This window comes from Quercus robur, chromosome 11, assembly GCF_932294415.1.
Source record: "Quercus robur chromosome 11, dhQueRobu3.1, whole genome shotgun sequence".
Lineage (NCBI taxonomy): Eukaryota > Viridiplantae > Streptophyta > Magnoliopsida > Fagales > Fagaceae > Quercus > Quercus robur.
The window spans coordinates 28,630,472-28,650,915 of record NC_065544.1 but is presented as its reverse complement, the minus strand read 5'-3'; the positions used below and the strand labels follow the sequence as shown (position 1 = coordinate 28,650,915).

Genomic DNA, 20,444 nt, shown 5'->3' with positions numbered 1-20,444 from the left:
TTTTTTTTTTTTTTTTTTTAAAGTTTGATCGGGCATAACTCGATTTTCTATAAATCGAGTATTTAATTAAACTCGATTTTAGGGTAATCGAGTATCGAAACAGGGACACGCCCCTGTATAGTTTGCAAACAAGGGTATATTGCCAATTTTAAAAAAAATTAAGGGTAAAATGCCAAAATCTCCTACAATTTATATATATAACAATATAACCTTAGTGCACAAAGTTCAAGGCCCTAAAGGTATGAAATTAGAGGTTGATTTTAACTTTGTACTTGGGTTGAACAAAGCACCCTAATTTCTCAGTGTAATGTTTTAAGAGATTTGAACCTTTTATAGGGATTTGAACTTATATAAATACTCCTGTATTATTTAACATTCTTCAAGAAAACAAAAAAAAAGAAACACAATATATCTTTAGATTTTAGTTTTAGTAGTTTTCTCGTGCATCGCACAGATTTGCGACTAATTTACTCTTAAAAAAAGACCAAGGGATTAACTCAACTGTTCATTATAATTTTAAATACCACACATTTTCACTCCTAATTTATTATTCAACCTCAACCATTTTATTTACTTCACATTTTTCCATGTTGCAAAGAGAGAGACACACACAAAAATGGCCAAAATGGCCAACTGGCCCTAAAATTGTAAGTATATAGTTAGTTGGCTTTGTTTAGAAACATTATAGCGTACTAGCATCTCGAGTCTCAAAGACTCGATTTTGGCGTTCAAAATCGAGTCTTTCAGACTCGGTTTGTAGCTTGGATCAGCTCTGATGTAGCAGAGCTGCGACTTGGCATCAGAGGAAAAACCCAGAGAACAAAAAGAAAAAGAAAAAAAGAAGAGCATCAGAGGAAAAACCCAGAGAAAAGAAAAAAAGAAAAGAAAACCAGAAACAGAAAGGGAGAGAAGATCGAGATCGGAGACCCAGGCGCGCGCGGCATGATCAGAAACAGAAACCGCCTGGGTCTCGCGCGAGCCCCTGGCCGCGCGCAACGCTGGCCGGCGCGAGCCCTTGGCCGCGCGCGACGCTGGCCGCGCGTGACGCTGGCCGGCGCGAGCCCCTGGCCGTGCGCGACGCTGGCCGGCGCGAGCCCCAGGCCGCGCTGGTGAGGTTCTCTCTTTCTCTCCCTCTGATCTGATCTGAGTAGCGATGAGTTTCTCTCTCTCCCTCTGATCTGCGTAGCGGTAAAGTTTGTTAAATTTGTTTTGGGTATTTCTGGCATGTACAGACTTAGAATTTTTTTAAAAAATTTTGGATTGGAAATCGAGTCTTAGAGACTCGATTTCTATGTGGATGCCAAGTGGCAGCTCTGCCACATCAGAGCTGATCCAAGGGGAAAAATAGGTAACTAGCATTAATTCCATAACTATCTAGTTAGTAGTTAAGGTTTCAAAACTATTTTTTTTTATAGCATCTCGAGTCTTTTAAAGTCGATTTTGGGCAATAACTCGACCATAAGACACTCGATTTCTATGCTCTAATTTCTTCCAACGTGGCATAGTTTTCCACGTGGGTAGACAGAAATCGAGTCTCTAAGACTCGATCTCTAAGTGTTATACATAAAACCAAATCAGTGAGGAACCAGAACTTCAGGGAAGAAAGCAGAGAGAAAAAAAAAAAAAAACCAGAAACAGAGGGAGATCGGAGTGGGTCGCGTGAGCCCAGGCAGAGCGGCGCCTGGGTCGCGCGAGCCCAGGGGAGACCCAGGCAGCGCGCGGCCTGGGTCTCGCGAGCCCAGGCGAGACCCAGGCAGCGCGGCGCCTGGGTCTCGCGTGCTTGACCCAGGCGCTGCGCTGCCTGGGTCTCCATTTTAAATACCACACATTTTAAATACCACACATTATAATTTTAAATACCACACATTTTCACTCCTAATTTATTATTCAACCTCAATCATTTTATTTACTTCACATTTTTCCATGTTGCATAGAGAGAGACACACAAAAATAGCCGAGAGCGAGAGAGAGATCACAAGAGACAAAACCTATGTTGCACGGACACGCCAAATTTGGCCAAGTACTTGTGTTGGACACGTGTCGGACACGGGTACTGGTAAGATACAGCTAAAAAACGTACCTAGTGCGTACTTGGAGATTAAAAAAAAAAATTAGCCAATGTATGTCCTGGACACGGGATAGTGAAAAAAAAAACTGGATTTTTACCCCTGGACCATTACTGACCATCGATCAAACGAAAAGCCTTCAGCCTTCTCTCACTCTCTTAGCCTCCCTCTCGCGTTTCCCTCGCGGTTTGTCCTCTTGCATAGATTGGCGACCAACGAAGCACCTCCGATGTAGATCGACGACGAATGAAGCCCCTCCGATGTCACTAAGGCTCTGCCGGTTTGTTTCTCTCTCACCCTTTTGCCCTTGGTCTGGCGCTCAACCTGGGTTTTCTCTTCTTTCTTTTCTTTTTTATTTTGGTTTTCTGCGTTTGGGTTTTCTTTCTTGTTTTTTAACTTACGTTGTGACCTGTCGTTTAGCATTTGTAATTTTGTTCTTTTTTTTTTTTTTTGAGAATCTTGTAATTTTGTAGTTGTGATCTGTTTATTTATTTATTTATTTGTTTTGTTGTTTAGCTTAGCACTTGTAGTGATTTATTTTATTTGTTGTGACTTGCCTGCTGGCTGTGAGCAATTTGTCTATTTAGTATTTATTAAGTTGAAATATCATTAGGTAAAATAATTTATTTGGTTATGTATTATTGCTGTGATATAAATTTTTATATTTATTCAGTTGAAACATTGTAGGTAAAATAAGTACCAAAAAATTGATTGATAGGTTTTAATAATTTTAAAACTTAAAATAAATATAAATTATGTCCAGAAATATTTAAAATATAACTAAAAATAAATATTAATTAATTAACTAGCCTTTGAGCGCGTGCTTAGAGGCTCTTCTATTTTTTGGATAAAGATTAATAATTTACATTTATTATAATTTGAGATTTCTACTTTTTCCAATCAAAAAAAAAAAAAAAAAAAAAAAAAAAAAGAATACGTGGGTGAGTTTTGTAGATTGGATGTGTTTTAAAACTAACAAAAGAGTGATCCTATTTTGTAGGGAGTTAGAGAGTAGAAGTAAGAATTTAAATTAACGTAAAAGTAAGAGTTTATTAGAAGTACGAAGACATTTCAACGTAGAAGTATGAATTTATTATTTTTGTCAATTTACTATTTTAACCCCATTTTTAAGTTTTAGGTAGGGGTATTTTTGACTAAAAAAAGCAATAACTAACTTTGTTTTACAAATTTACTATTTTAACCCAATTTTTAAGTTGTTGGTTAATTAATTTAGGGGTATTTTTGATAGAAAAAAAAAAAAACTAACTTTCTGAATCCTCTTAATATATACAGATTAATAGCCATACCTCAGATGTGCCGTACCCTAATTTTTCAAAAAATGCCGTACCCTCGTACTCATACTGTACCCATACTCATGTCTGTGTCCTTGCAACATAGGGCAAAACTCGTTGAGAGAGAGAGAGAGATAGAGAAAGATCGCCGTTGCGAAGGCCAGTTGAGATCAGCCAAAACCCGAGAGAGAGTTGCCCAACGGACAAAACCAGTGGAGATTGGCGTTAACTGTGCAACTTTGCCTCGACCACTCCATTGCTCGTCCTCCTCCCCACTGCCAAGTGTATGCTAACTGGTTTACCTCCCCTTGAGTTTGGAGACATTTGAGAGAGAAAAAGGAGGTGGGTTGATTGTAGCCGTTGAGATAAAAGTTGAATATTTTAATCAGTTGTTTTTTATTTGGTTTAATTTTTTTGCTAATGAACAGTAGCACTCCAGGCGAAGAGAGTGACTGTTCATAAAAACTTTTTGCATTTTAGAGAGGCTGCTGGAGCATTTCCAGCAGATTAGGCAAAATTTTGTACTGTTTGGAAAATGGATAGTGACTTTTACCTTTTAGCTACCTACTTTTTCAAGTACACTTTCCAATAGATTCTCTATCTCATTTTCTATCTCATTTAAGTATTATTTCTTCATTCATTATTTATTCTTTTTTTAGCAACTACACATCTTCTAACATTTTTTTATTCAATACCTTATTATTATAATAGAAAAAAACATTTAAAGAATGAACAGTAGCCCATCAGACTTAATGAGCTACTGTTCATGAGCTGAAAAAATTTCCGGATTTAGAGAGTCTATTGGAAAATGAATAGTAGCCTATTTTGTGGGTTTACTCTCCAAAGTAGAGAGCATTTTTTGTTTAGCTCTCCTGTTGGAGATGCTCTTAGAGCATCATTTTGTGGTTAGACTCTCTAAAATAGAGAGGATTTTGTGTTTGCCAATGCTGTTGGAGACGCTCTTACTAATTTCTTGACAACTTTGGTTGAAATGGGGACATTTGGTTTAAACTCTAGTTCATTTAAGTCAAGTTCTGTTCAGATAATTTGAATAGTAGGCACAAATAGTTTATAGATGACTTGAGTTTCCTTAGGCTACATTTGGTTGGAGGTGGACTAGGGAGGATAGAAAAGAAATGAGAGAAAATAGCATTTGGTGTTGTTTGGTAAGGAGAGAAAGGATGAAAAATTTTTGGTGGGCCATGCATTTTCTCTTTGGGCCGACCAAAATGTAATTTCCCCAAAATGGGGAGAAAACTGGACTGGCTATTTGGAAAAAAATGTCCCTCACTGCAACGTTCTTCTCCTTACCTTTTTTTTTTTTTTTTGTTTTTCTCCTCTGTTTTCTTTACCGTGCAAAGTTCACTAACTTCTCTGTGCAATGTTATTATTAATTTCCCCAACCAACTTCACTTTTGACTTCTCATTTGTTTTTGTTGTTGTTGTTGTTTTTTTTTTTTTTTTTTTTTTTTTTGCATCGTCTGTTTTGGGTTCTTATATATATATATATATATATTTATATATATAAATTTCTAATAAAAATATAATTTATCACTTCTTTTATCTAATAGGGGCATGAGAGTAAATTTATACAAACTATATTTTCCATTCTTTTACTTTTCTATATCCTAACCAAACACAAACGAGGGAAACTAAAATCTCTTCTATTCTCCCTATTTTCTATCCTCTCACTTTTTCATTTCTTCAACCAAACGGACCCTTAAACTCGATTTTGATAAAAACAAGTTCCAATTAGGAATAATTTTTTGAAATCACCACATCAGCCATTGCCAGCTTAGCCAATGTGACCTACAACTTGATTTTAAAGCAATCGAGATGTACTTGAAAATTCGATTTTGCAAAAATCAAGTTCCAAATGAGGGCTACCTTCCTAAATATTTTGGAATGGGGTCTGTTTGGCTAACTAGTGGAATAATGCCAAACAGAAAAATTTCCCTATTTCTATTTGTTCCTTTTTGGCCCTTGTTAAATCTTTTGTGCCAAACTCAAGTTTCCTATTTTCTAACCCAATGTTTGAAATTTTCTTTCAAGTTTCAACTCCTCTCTATATAAGGAAATGAGGACTATTCTTAAATTATAGCATTATTTTATATGTGCACATTCGTTTGGAGCATTCGATTATTGTGTCTTTGAGCTCTTTCAGCTTCATTAATGGTGGCTGAGACTGCCTTAACCGCCTCTCTCCTTCCATCTCGGATTGCCAAGCATACCCCTTTCACAATTTTCTTCTTGGGCCTCTCCTTTTCAAGTTTTAATCTTCTATGAGCCTTATCAAAAAGTTTTAATCTTCTATGAGCCTTTTAGGATCAGCAGGTCCCTGGTTTCCTAGAGAAAGCCCTCTCTATCTTTGTGATGTAGGGAATGTGTGTAGGCTGAACTGTTTTGGGTTTGTTAAACATTTAGTTGCCTCTCTCCTTCCATCTCGGATTGCCAAGCATACTCATTTCACGATTTTCTTCTTGGGCCTTTCCTTTTCAAGTTTTAATCTTCTATGAGCCTTTTAAGATCAGCAGGTCCCCGGTTTCCTTGAGAAAGCCCACTCTATCTCTGTGATGTAGGGAATGTGTGTAGGCTGAACTGTTTTGGGTTTGTTAAACATTTAGGAGGTGGTTAGGCACTTCTGCAAGAACACTAAATTCCAATGAAAAGCACACAAAGGCTTAAAATCACTAGTTCTCAAAATTGATTTCACAAATGAGAGTACAAGAGTACATATACAATCTGTCCATTAGTTTCTTGCCAAGTGTCAAACTAACACTGGTTACATCTAATACAAGTAACTATTTTTATTAACAAGACTAACTAATTCAAATAAGAAAGACTGCCATATAAGCTAACTGCCTCAAGGCCCTTGTTTGGACACAAAGATAGCTGTAACTAACTGTTCTCAACAGCTAAGGCTGCTAGCTTGACTCAATCAAACATCTTAAAACAGCTTAGAAAATGCTCCTACATCAGGCTGCCCTTCTTAGAAAGCACTTGGCCTCAAGTGCTCTTGGCCTCCGTTGGATCATGGTAAGGAGTAAGCCAACACATTGAAAATATTAGAGATGTCGTGGGAAGGTAGCTCAATCTCATAGGCATTGTGATTGATTCTCTTCAACACCCTGACCATACTTCCTTTGTCTCAACTTAGCATACTGTCCTTTTGGTCTTCTATCTTTAGAAATCAACACCCAAACTAAGTCCCCAACCTCAAACAGTTTCCTGTGCAAATCAATTGCAGCTTTGTATTTGGCATTGGTTGCTTCTAGCTTGGCCTTGACTTGTTGGTGGATTTGCTGCATCACTTCTGTCATGTTCTTAGCCTTTCAATGAACCCTCTGGAGTATTGGCAAGGCTACCAAATCAGTGACATTGGTAGGATTACTGCCATAGACTATCTTGAATGGACTACAGCTTGGACTTCTGTTAATTGAGATGTTATAAGCAAATTATGCAATTGGCAGAATCCCCTCCCACTCTTTAGGATGGTCGGTCACCTACCAAACATCTGAGGATATTGCTCAAGCTCTTGTTAACTACTTCTGTCTGTCAATCAGTTTGGGGATGAAATGTTGTGCTGTAATCTTAGCTGGTACCCACCTTCCACAAAGTCCTTCAAAAATGGCCTAAAACTTGTCCCTTTCTGAAACAATAGAGTGAGGTAGACCATGGAGCTTGTAGACATTCCTGAAGAAAAGATCAGCCACACAGGAAGCATCATTGGATTTCCTGCTAGGAATGAAATGGGCTATCTTGCTAAACCTGTCAACAGCAACATATATACTGTCTGCTCTTCTTACTGTTGGAGGTAAACCCAAGACAAAATCCATGCTAATGAACTCCCAAGGCTTGGAAAGCCCAGGTAGAGGAAGATAAAGGCCAGCATTGGTGGTTGCCCCCTTGGATTTCTGACAAATCAAACATCTCTGGACCAGCTTTGACACATCTACTTCCATGCCTTTTCGATAGTATTTCTGTTGTAGTCAATGTCTTATCTCTTTCAAAATGGCCTCCAGCAGCAATTAATCCCTTAAAGAACACTTAGGAACACATAGTTGTACTCCCTTGAACAGAAAGCCATCCTTCTTATAGAAACCAGGATAGGCTGCATAGTTGCTTGATTGCAACTAAGACAGGCTGCAACTTGTTGTCACCCATGTAATGTTCCTTGAACAAATCAAAGCCAGGTACTATAGCTTGCATGTGGCAAAGCAAGGCCTGTCTTCGACTTAGTCCATCAACCACTTTATTTAAGACACCTGCCTTATGCCTTATGCAGAATTGAATCGCTATAAATAGGCAACCCACTAGGCATGCCTTTTATGCAGATTTTGCTGCTTATGCAGGTGCTTTAGTGCCTCATGATCAGTATTAAGAATAAATTCTTTATAGGCAAAATAGTTATTCCAATACTTGATATTTATCAAAAAACAGAAAAGTAATTCCAATTCTTGATAGCTTGGACTAAAGCATAGAACTCTAAATCATAAGTACATTAGTTCAATTTAGCACCACTGAGTTTCTCACTAAAGAAGGCTATAGGCTTTCTTTCTTAACTAAGAACTCCCCCAATACCATGGATTGAAGCTTCTGTATCCAACTCAAAAGTCTTCTCAAAGTTTGGAACTTGCAAAACAAGTGTTGTAGTGAGAGCTTTCTTGAGAGCTGCAAAACTGTCATTGACTTGAACTGACCAAACGAGGTTCGTTTACTTCAAACAATCAGTTAAAGGTGCTGCTATTGAACAGAAGTTCCAGATGAACCTTTTGTAGAAAGTGGCTAAGCCATGAAAGCTTCATACTTCACTGACGTATTTGGGAATTGGCCACTCAAGAATGGCCTACACTTTAGAAGAATCCATTTTGGTACCTTCTGTTGAAACAACATACCCCAAAAATCCCACTTGATTTGTTGCAAAAGTGCATTTCTTTGTGTTTGCATAGAATTTGTACTCTCTTAACAGCTCAAGCACTCTTTTAAGATGCTCTAAATGATCATTCAAGCTCTTAGAATACATTAAAATGTCATTAAAATAAACCATTGCACAGACTCCCAACACAGGCTGCAACATTTGGGTCATCACTCTCATGAAAGTACTTGTAGCATTTGTTAGCCCAAATGGCATCACCAACCATTCAAACTAGCCATGAGGGGTTTTAAACGCTGTCTTCCATTCATCTCTAGGTCTCATTCTAATATGGTGATACCCACTCCTCAAGTCTATTTTAGAAAATAACTTGGCACCAGATAAACAGTCCAACATATCATCTAACCTTGGAAATGGAAACCTATACTTTATTGTTATCTTGTTAATAGCCCTACCATTTACACACATTCTCCAAGAGTCATCCTTTTTGGGTGTAAGGAGGGCTGGGACAGAACAAGGACTAGTGTTAGGCCTAAGGTATCCTTTAGCCAACAACTCTCCAACTTGTTTTTGAATTTTTGCCTTCTCTAAAGGTGTCATTCTATAAGTAGGCCTATTAGGTAATGATGCACTAGGATCCATATCAATACAATGTAGAATGTCTCTCATGGGAGGTAAATCACTAGGCAATTCAGTAGGGAGCATATCTTCAAATCCCAAGATTATTTGCCTAATCTCTACTGGAATATTCATAGACTCCAACTCTAAAGTAGACAACAACATATAACTTCCAAACTGTCATTCATGAAGGATTTAGTGACCAAGAATGAAGAATTAGGAATAGAGGACTTAGCTTTCTTCTTTTGTGGCAGTAGAGTGAACTTCTTCCCATCTTTGATCAGGCTGTGTGAGTTCCTTCTCCCATCATGCATGGTTCTTCTATCAAATTGCCAAGGTCTGCCTAACAACAGGTGGCAGGGCATTTATTTTGACCACATCACATAGGACTTCATCAAAGAACTGCTTCCTTATTGAGAAAGACACCAAGCACTGCTTGTCTACCTTCACAGAACTCCCTTTTTTTTAAGCCATGACAACTTGTAAGGTTGAGGATGATCAGTTGTCTTCAACATCAGCTTGTCTACTACTTCTTGAGAAACAATTCTCACAAGACCCTCCATCAATGATCAAATTAGACACCCTGTTTTGGATGGAACATGTTGTGCAAAAGATGTTACCCCTAAGCCCTTTTTTTCTCATCTTTAAACTTAGGAGTTAGCAAGGTCTTCCTAGTCACCAGCATGAGACCTTCTTCCCCTTTAGTATCTTCTCCTAACTCAACTGCTTCCTCTTCTTGGATTGCTTCCAGTTCTGACATTGTATTCTCAGCACAAATTTCATCTTCCTCTAACAATAAGGCTTTATAGAAGGTTTGTACTGCAGAATTCTTACATTCGTTAGCCTTATGCCCCTTCTCACCACACATAGCATTTGAATACTACTCCACTGGCACTAGGCTTGGTTGTACTAAAAGATTTCAATATATTCTGCCCTGCAGAACTTGATATTGAGTTCTGACTTCTTTCTTTGTTGACTCCATTGCCTTTCCAAGGCTTGGATGCAGGCAGCACATGGTTTCTTGAACCACCAAGGTTTTGAAGTTGCATTGCCTTTCTAGCAAGTTGCCTTTCCATCATGATTGCCCTACTGTAAGCCTCAGACAATGTACACAATAGATATATACTCAAAGAATCTTGAATAGAAGGCTTCAATCCACTAAGATACCTTGCTATCTGCTGCTCTTTAGTTTCTTGTAGATCCAATTTTGATAGAAGTTTGTAGAACTTCTCATTATAATCATCCACAGAACTTGTTTGCCGCAAACTATGCAGATTCTTGTAAAGAGACTGCATGTAGTTGAAAGGTAGAAACTGCTTCTCCAAGGATTTCTCCATCTTGGGCCATTCTTGAATCTTTCTCTTTCCCATCCTTACTCTCTGCATCTGGAATTGCTTACACCATGCTGAAGCTCTTCCTTTCAACTTAATTGCCACTAACTTTACCCTCTTGTGGTTAGGAATCTCATGGTATTCTAAGATTCTTTCCACTTGATTAAGCTAGTCAACAAAATTTTCTGCCATCAAGCTGCCATTGAATTCTGGAAATTCAATTTTGAATTTGTCTTCCCATTTCTGTTCAGTGTTAGGAATCCAGTGGTTCCTAATGTGGATGGATAGGAATTATAGGGGGATTGATGGGAATTGTAGGGAAATTGACTTAATTCGAGGTAGTCACCCTCCATAGAGAAAGAGAGAGATTAAGAGAGAGAGAGAGAGAGATGCACTAATGCACTAAGAAGTTGGTTTATTTTTCAATTGATATCTAATGTTGAATTACAATCATGTATTTATAGGAAACTAGCTCTAATGTCATTGGCCCACATGGCTCAAGATAATTGGCTAGTTAATTCAACATGTGCTTTATGAATTAAGCCATGTGTTAAATGAGCTACATGTGCTCAAATCCTAGCTAACTTATCTTAATCTCAACCAACTAGCTAACTACCTAATTAAAGGGATTACAACAATTATTTCATATTCCTAATATTTCCCTCTCCTTGAAAACACCTTGCCTACAAGGTCTTGTGAAATGACACCTTCATTAGGGGAAACCGGCCACTAACCCAATACGCCAAAGCATCTTGACTGTTGATTACATGAATAGCTCCAAAGCAATTAATCACAGCCCATGACATAGGAGCATAACGCAAAGTAGTCGTATTGAACTTAACCTTCATCAATATAGAAGTCAATTTCTTATAAAAATTGTGATCATCTCGGCTATGGAATCCATCATTTATCCCACAATTATCACCAAGAAAAAAAGCATCTAGTTCCTTGGCTTTGTGACAGCCACTAATGAGCAAGATGTGGCCCCCATAGCAAAGTCCAAATTCAATGGAATTGCCACCAACAAGCATGACTATTAAGTCCACGCCTACATTCTTGATTACATGAGCAGCCCCATTTGTTGAAGCATGAGTTTGGCCAATGTCAACACCATTTGATCGCTTGTATTCACACCAACAGTGTGTTCTTGCTCCACACCAACAGCAAAGGTTCATGTATTGTGGATTCTTGGTCAGTAGTGTGTTCTTGCTCCATACCAACAGCAATAGGTTCGTGTATTGTGGATTCTTGGTCAATCGAATCAAGAGATTGTAGCTCCTCTTCTATAATATTCTTAAGAACCTCTTGCAATCTTGAGAGCTCTTCATTCATGGCCTTGTTAGATTCAACCAAGGCCTTGACTTTCATTGAAACAACCTTGTGAGATTCTATCAATGCCTTAATCTTCTTTGAAACTTCATTCACCATTTTCAAGATTTCTTGCCAGTCATATTCACCCATCTCATGATTGACGGCTCTAATACCAAATGTTAGGAATCTAGTGGTTCCTAATAAGCTTGGATAGGAATTATAGGGGGATTGATGTGAATTGTAGGGAAATTGACTTAATTTGAGGTAGTCACTCTCCATAGAGAGAGAGAGATTGAGAGAGAGAGAGAGAGAGAGATGCACTAATATACTAAGAAGTTGGTTTATTCTTCAATTGATATCTAATGTTGAATTACAATCATGTATAGGAAACTAGCTCTAATGTTATTGGCTCATATGGCTCAAGATAATTGGCTAGTTAATTCAACATGTGCTTTATGAATTAAGCCATGTGTTAAATGAGCTACATGTGCTCAAATCCTAACTAACTCATCATAATCTCAACCAACTAGCTAACTGCCTAACTAAAGGGATTACAACAATTATTTCATATTCCTAACACTCAGGCTCTCTTGGCTAGACCATCATAGGAACATGGCCTTGCCTATCTTGATTCCTATTTTGCTGCTTTGTCTTTGAATTGGGACAAATGGCTCCTCATTCTCCCCATCCTCTGAAGCATCATTCTCAGCAACATTATGACCAGCTTGCTGCTGTGGACACACCCTATCTCTTCCCAAATGCTCAATCAAGGCATTTAATTGCCTCCTCAACAATGCTACCTCAGCTGCAAAATCTAGTTGACCCCCTTGATCCCCTTTTCGTTGGCTGCTATGTCTTCCCCATCTACTGCAGAAACAGTAGACTTCTTTCCCGTAACCTTTCTTCCCTTCTCACTTACCATGACTTATTGTTGTTGCAAACTAATTGCTATTGCAATTGAAGGCTGTGGTTAACTAAATGAAGGTGTTTCGGATCAGAATTAACAATCAAGATTGAATCTTGATGGGTTCATGGATCTGGGATGAAGAAAAAAAATGCAAAGGAACTTGAATCTTAAGGATCTCAAGCTCTAATACCAAACTGATGTGGGAATGTGTGTAGGCTAAAACTTTTTTGGGTTTGTTAAGCAATGAGAGTTGCTTAAAACATTTAGTAGGTGGTTAGGCACCTCTGCAAGAACACTAAGTTCCAATGAAATGAAAAGCACACGAAGGCTTAAAATCACTAATTCTCAAAAATTGATTACAAAAATGAGAGTACAAGAGTACATGATGCAAATCACATTATGAAGAGCAAAGATTTTTTTATTGTTTTCCTTTTTCTATTTGAATTAGGATTTATTTACTCTAACATGTTGAATTAAAATCCTTTTTCTTGGTTGAATTGGGATTTTTATTGTTTTTCTTTTCCTAGTTAAATTGTTTTTCCTTTATCAAGTAGAAGTAGGTTTATTAATTCTTATCTTAAAAGGGGTAGGATAACTTCTATTCCTATATATACTCTTTATAGGGTGGTGCTTTATTGTTTGCGTTTATTAAAAAAGTTTGCTAGAGAGGTTTTCTCTATTATTTTGCCTACTAGCCTAGTATTCTTGTATAACTTAGGTTTTATGGAAGAGTTGTAGTAATTGTGTGTTATAGATTCTGCTTCTACACGCGTGCTGCATCAGTACTTATACAATTCGTCCTACAACTAGCAACCATTAGTTTCTTGCCAAGTGTCAAACTAACACTGGTTACATCTAATACAAGTAACTGATTCATTAACAAGACTACCCAATTCAGATAAGAAAGACTGCCATTTAAGCTAACTGCCTTAAGGCTCTTGTTTGGACACAAAGATAGCTGTAACTAACTATTCTCAACAGCTAAGGCTGCTAGCTTGACTCAATCAAAACATTTTAAAACAGCTTAGAAAATGCTCCTGCATCACTCTGAACACTAGGTGCTGGTTTGCCTCTCCTATTGCTCAAGTTGTCCCTTGCTAACAGTGAGTCCACTTTAACTTGAATCTAATTCTTTGTTTTTACCTTTAAGTTGGGTTTTTGTTCTCATATTAAATTTGTATATTTCTAATTTTAATATGCTTAATTTGTTCATTGGTTTTTGTTAGAATTCTTGTAAGAATGGTTTCTTGGTTGACAGAGCAACCGGGTATTTTCTACATATACATATTTATGTGAATAACCATTTAAAAAATAAAATAAAATTATGTGCTTAATTTGTTCATTGGTTTGATGAGATTCTTGTAGAAAGGGTTTTTATAAAATAAAAATGGGGTTTTGTAAAACAACTCATATTTTGCAGCTAACTCTATTTTTGCTTGTGAAACAACAACTAAGCCCTAGTCCCAAACTTTTGGAGTTTATGGATCTGAACAGATTAGTGAAGATGAAATCTATTTGATTAATGAGTGAACCCTTAAAAAAAAAAAAATTTATTTTGTACAATGTTTGGTGTCTTTGATTTTGTGAGATGATTCCTTGAGAGATTTGACACTATGGATCCAAAGTTTGGTATTGGGCCCCAATATGGATTAAGGATGTTGAGGATTAGAATTTCTTAACATCTAATGCCATCCTTGTGGGGAGTTTGTAGAAGAACCATATGGCCATGTAAATAGCTAAGTGAGATTAATCCTGACCAAAATGTAATTGGTATTGTAGAACACAGTTTGTGTTGTAAGTGAAAACTTCTATTGATGGATTACATTAAAGTCTCATATTAGAAATGGGGTTTTATAATGTGCTTAGATAGAAATTGGTTGTAGAGATTCGTGGGCGGATGTGTTGTGTTGACGAGTGTCTGATGCTTGCGTTATTAAATAGAGAATTCCCTAATTATTGCAGGGGAATGAGGCATCTGTTACTTTGGCAGGTAGCATTTTGTCAGTTTGAAATGGTTTCACATCATACGATTGGAGAAATCTCCAATGTATTGGCTTGGTATGAGTGATTTGTGACTATGTTGCCTTGTTTTCATGTCCAAAGGGTAGTGATACGATGTTGTACCTCTTCTGCTTCAAAAATCTGTAGATGAGTGTCTCCTAGAAGGAGTTGAAAAGGAATGGTGTCTTTTCTTCATGAAAAAGCCTTCATTTATTTAAAGATGGAGTTGATTTGTTGACCTTTATTACGTTTTCTGTTAGGATATACAAAGGAAAGGAGCAGCATTATGGTCATAGGTTAATGTTCACACTGCACCAGTTGAGATACGTGAAAATCTAGCCATCCCAGAAGCACAGTGGCCGCAAGCAATTAGTGAGCTCTGTGCTATTAAACACATCGAACAAGCTGCTGTTCTTAGTACATGTAACCGAATTCGTGGCTTTGTCTTGGTGTCATGGTCTAAGAAGTTACTGAATGGATGTCAGGTAATTTGTTGGATTCATTTTCAGGTAGAGCCCTGAGCTGGGCCAGCCAACTTATGCTAGGTTTGGAAGTTTGGAGAGAGAGGAGAGTAGAAGAGACTAATTATCTCATATCTTGTTTGAAAGTTTTTAAAATTAAAGGAGAAGGGAATAATTAGACTTCATTTTGTAATTGCTATAAATTGTGAAGGGTACAATAGGTAAGTCAAAATGTTTAATTAGTTCTACAATCACCCTACTCCTTTACCAAATCTCTTCAATTTGGGGAATTAAAAATAAAGGGTTAGAAGTTGTTAAAATTCCTTCAAATCCCTCTCTCTTCTCTCTTAAAAACATCCAAATAAGATAAATTAAATCATCTCTCTTTCCCCTCTACTCCCCCTCAATCCAAACATAGCATCAATCTAATTTTAGGTGCATATATGTTAAGTGTTTGTTTAGGAATAACTTATCTAGTTTTTTGTTGAAAACTTTTTGTTGAAAATGTGCTAAAGTATATTAGTACTTTGAAAAAAAAATTGAAAAAGTGAGATAAAGCAAAAAAAAGTGAGTTTTTAAAAAGGCTACATAAAAATCGAAATCTATAAGGTAAAAGTTTTAAGCAAATGTAAAAGATGCTCCAAGTGGACAGGAATTTGCATTGTGAGTTTATTATTATTATAATATATATATATATATATATATATATTTTTGTCTCTGTTGCGGACTTGGAGTAGTTGGTCCTCTGTTCTCCTCTTTGCCACAGCCCTCGTTATGCCGGCTTGATTTGCCTTGTTGGGCTTTGTGTTGTGTTTTGGGCCATGCTGTACATGTTTTATTAGTATTCAAATCTGGGCCTTCAGACTTGGGCCTCTTAAGGCCCTTAGAAAAATGGGTCACGAACAAAATGTTTTCCCCCTTTCTGTCTGTTAATACCTAATGTTTACTGAACTTTTATTTTCTTTATTCTTTACCATTATTTTATACTTTTATCATTACGGGAGTAAAAAGCTAGAGCATTATTAAAGATGGATTTTTCCACCGAACTTAAAGGGATTTAAAAAGTGGGTGCATTATCAATCATCCTCTGTGCATGTCGGGTCAACTGTCCAGCTTTGCTAGGACTACACGGTCATTTTATCATTGATGTAAATGCTAATTCAATGAAATAACTGTCCAAATGTGCTTATAAAAGTAGGAAATTGGTCACTCATTTTTGCTTAAACTTGATTCTGAAAAAATATTAAACTTTGTTGGTTAGAATTCCCCAATTGTATCTTGATATCTCGATTGTGTTTGTTTGAGAGATGTTGCCATATGAGTTATGCCACAGAATTTTAATTGCTTTGAAAGCAGCCGTGGGATGGTTTTGGGGAGAAATGTTACGTCAGCAGAATAATGAAAGGCCTTCGTTATGTAAGTTGCCACCCATTTGCTTACTGAGCTATTAACGTTAATGCTTTTGTTGTGATTTTTGCTGAATTTTAATATATATTTATATTCCCTTCCTGTCTTTTGATTAATTAGCCTGCAGCTATGCCCCGATAATTTCCGACTCTATAGACTTGCAGAGTAATGCTATCCAGGCGGCTTCTGCTAATAATTCTGTTTTTAATCAAAACCCTATATCAGGGCAAGTCACACGATCGTACGCAGCCAGACATCCAGCAAGACAAGGCAATTTCGAATCTAGTCCAATGACATAGCACGGGCCGGATCGGGTGGGGTTGGATTCAAAGGTCACCAGAAACCCAAACCCAACCCGTTAAGACCAAGTTTAGTGGATGAGGAAACCGAACCAGCCTGCATGGTTTATGAGATCATTGGTCTCTGGTCGGGTTTTTACTCTTTGTTTTTTTTGGGTGTTGGGTCTTTTGGTTTTTTGGAGTTATTTTCTATAATATTGGCAACCAAATTTGTGTCCACATTGAGAACTTGATCAATTCTCAAATATTTAAGGCACTATTATCACTTGCCAAATTTCATTCAAGTTTAATTCTAACTTTGCGTAAATTTATTAATGACCCAAGTCATTTAAAAAATGCAATCTGAATTTATTTCACCTTCCTAATTTATTTCCTTTCAAAGAAAAGTTTAAATTCAAATTAGGATTCAAATTAGGATTCAAATTTGGAATCAAGGTTTAATAGGGTAAGGCTAGTTAATGGAACTATTGTGTCCCTCCTCCTTCCAAGGCCAAAAGAGGGAAATAATATTTTGAGAATACAAACACATCATTTCTACCCATGTAACAATACAACCGCGCACCTTTGGTAAGGTGATCATTTCATAAGTATAAATGCTTGTAAGGTGTGAGGGAGTTTTACACACATATACACTTAGATTAAACTAAAGTAGAAATTCTATCTTGTATTAAAAAAAGGGGATAATTACACTTTGCTCACCTGTGGCTTGCCTCTAATTTTAAGTGCTTACCCGTGGTTCAAATTTTGACACTTTGCTCACCTGTGATTGTCACTGTTTATGTGCCGTGTACCCACCTCTCCCTCACCGTTACTCTAACATAGAAATATGTAAAAACTCACTCCCATCCAGATCAAAATACTCTCACTCAAATCTTAAACATAAACAACATGAAGAACATACTCAAATTTTGAAACTTGAGTTGGCTCACTAAACCCAGAACATGAAGATTAACCAAAAACTAAACCCAGATTTTTCTATTTTTCATGTTCAAACTAATTGTACCCAAACTAAACCCACAATCATGTTCTGGGTTTAGTGAGTCTGAAGAAAAGTAGAAGAACATACTCAAAAACTAAACCCAGAAATCTTGAAGATTAACCAAAAAGTATATGATATTAATAAAACAAACCATGCGTGTACTGTTCATGACCCTATTCTGTTGGAGAAACGCGTTGCTACTTGAGAAGAGACTGAACGGTGCATTTTGGTATTACCACACCCATCGTCACCCACGAAACACATAGAAGCTCTGATCACAACGACAAGGTGCGCGTTGGATTCTCGTCTCCGACGGCTATTTTCTCGGTACAACAATTCTGATTAGGTAATGCAAACTATGTTGCTCCTATATTGGAGGAGATTAATGTTCAACCTTAAACAGAGTCCTCTGCTCCATCTGGGGATTACCTTTCTCCCTTCTTCAATCCAAAAGCAATCTATAACCCCATGGTAGTTGGTGAAGTTAGTGGATACTGTGAAAAAAAAAAGTGTAGTCTCAGCTCTTAGAGCAGAAGGTCGTGAGTTGGATATTGTTTTCTTCTTTTGCATATTTGTTAGTTGAGTTGATTGTGTTGGAATTGTCTGTTGAGCCTTGTCTTCAACTGTGGCGGATCTTTTTTTTTTTTTTTTTTTTTTTTTTTAATGAAATCTTATTGATTTATCAAAAAAAAGAAGTTTTGTTTTCCTTTGGAATGAATTTTTTTTTTCATGTTGTTTAAGAGATGGGCATTGGATATGCAGATATTCGTGGGATGAGAAATATTATTTTTGGGTTTAATTTTTGGTTAATCTTCAAGATTTCTGGGTTTGGGTATGTTCTTCTACTTTTCTTCAAACTCACTAAACCCAAAACATGATTATGGGTTTAGTTTGGGTACAATTAGTTTGAACATAAAAAGCAGAAAAATCTGGGTTTAGTTTTTGGTTAATCTTCATGTTCTGGGTTTAGTGAGCCAACTCAAGTTTCAAAATTTGGGTATGTTCTTCATGTTGTTGATTTGAGTGAGAGTGTTTCGATCTGGATGGGAGTGAGTTTTTACATATTTCTATGTTAGAGTAACGGTGAGGGAGAGGTGGGTACATGACACATAAACGGTGACAATCACAGGTGGGCAAAGTGTCAAAATTTGAACCACAGGTAGGCACATAAAATTAGAGGCAAACCACAGGTGGACAAAGTGTAATTATCCCTTAAAAAAAAAAAGCATGTAACAATCTATTGCACACACTTGGTGCGATGGTTACTCCACAAGTATAAGTGCTTGTGGATTGTGGGGGCAAAGAGATGAGGTTCAAGTCTCTAGAAGGGGGCTTAACACATATATACACTTAGATTAGGTTAGAATAGAATTTCTATCTTGTATTAAAAAAAAAAAAAAAACCCATTGTAAGTGTCATTTTTTAAAGGAAAAAAAAAGGGATTTGAATAAAAAAGAATCACAAAGCAATACTACTTTTCGTGAACAAGGAGGCACCGTTATATTGCAATAGAGCATTTAAAATATGAATTTATATGCGCCACTAACTCAATCTCCTTTTTGCCTTAGAAATATGAGTTACTGTTAGGGTTTGTGCCCTAAAATCCAATTTATTAGCATGTTATAAATAATTAAATTGTTTAATTATATGAGACTATTTATAAATGAATTAATGTGACATTATCATAGCTCTTGAGATGCATTTTATGTGATTTAATTATAAAAGATATAAATCACAAGTTCTTTGTAAACTTAAAATATAGTTCGTAGTCGGTGATGAAATTGGATATTTCATCTGCAAAGACTATAGCTCATCAACAAAGATGGTTTGTCTTGATCATGGAAGTGGAGTCTTCTAGTTGATGTGTTGATATATCTTAAGTGTGTAAGACATATTGAACTAGACTGTTGTAAGATTAATTATTCAATTAACAACTGCCACTTGAATAATTAATCTCACAACTTTTAATTCATAAACTCTCAATCTTGAAAGGATAGTGAATCCAATCATGAAATGTAGGTTACTTTGATATATCATAAGTGAGATCTAGTTTAACAGTCAAAACCTTAGTATGTTGGATAACCACATGTAGTGTTGAAGGAACACATATTCTCAAGATGGAATTCATAATCTCTTTCTATAGAGACACAAAATATCTCCTTGAGATAAGTTTAATGAGAATTAGTTATTTAGGGCTAGCCACTTTAGTAAGGAGTTACTAAAGTTTATATTTATGAAATTAGATTTCATAAATATGAATAACTAAAATATTAAACTAGGTACTTAAGGAATAAAATAGTTGTTTACAAAGTGACAGTTTATTAGGACTTTGTTTATTATGAATATTTCATGGAGGGGTCAAATGATATCATATTAGAGTTTTGGGATATAATTTATTAATAAGACATAAAGTGCAATTATATTTTTATAATAGTATTTGTTATATAATTAATAGTAACTTTGGGCTTGTCAAGAATTGACAGATAAGTCTAAGGCTCATTGGAGTTAGAGCCTTCTTAGTCCCTTTGGTCCTATCTTAAGCCACACACTTAAACCCAATTGGGTTGGCCCTAAAGGCTAACCCAATTAGATAATCTGTTATTTAATTGGTGTCTTGATCTGATGTAAAAGAGTTATCATTAGAAGCGGACGTCATAGGTTGAAACTTTCTCAAAAAAAAAAAAAAAAAAACATACTTTACAGAATCTTGGAAATACACTTTTCCAAAAAGGAAAATTAATGTATGTAAGAATTGATTGAGAGAACACTCATCTTGGGCACCATGTAGAATTGGGATGAAGATTGAAGGTATTCTCAAGTCTTTTTTTTGAATTTTATTGCACCAAAGTACACTTTCTTTTCTTTGTTCTAGAATTGAAGGTTACATGTTATCTATCAT

General features: G+C 36.5%; 1 long non-coding RNA gene across 1 annotated transcript; it reads left to right on the top strand.

Moving 5' to 3' along the window:
* Positions 1-1,950: 1,950 nt before the first annotated feature.
* Positions 1,951-16,850, top strand: LOC126706735 (uncharacterized). Its single transcript, XR_007648702.1, has 3 exons — positions 1,951-2,346; positions 14,660-16,276; positions 16,388-16,850. It is a non-coding gene; the product is annotated as an uncharacterized LOC126706735 (long non-coding RNA).
* Positions 16,851-20,444: the final 3,594 nt, after the last annotated feature.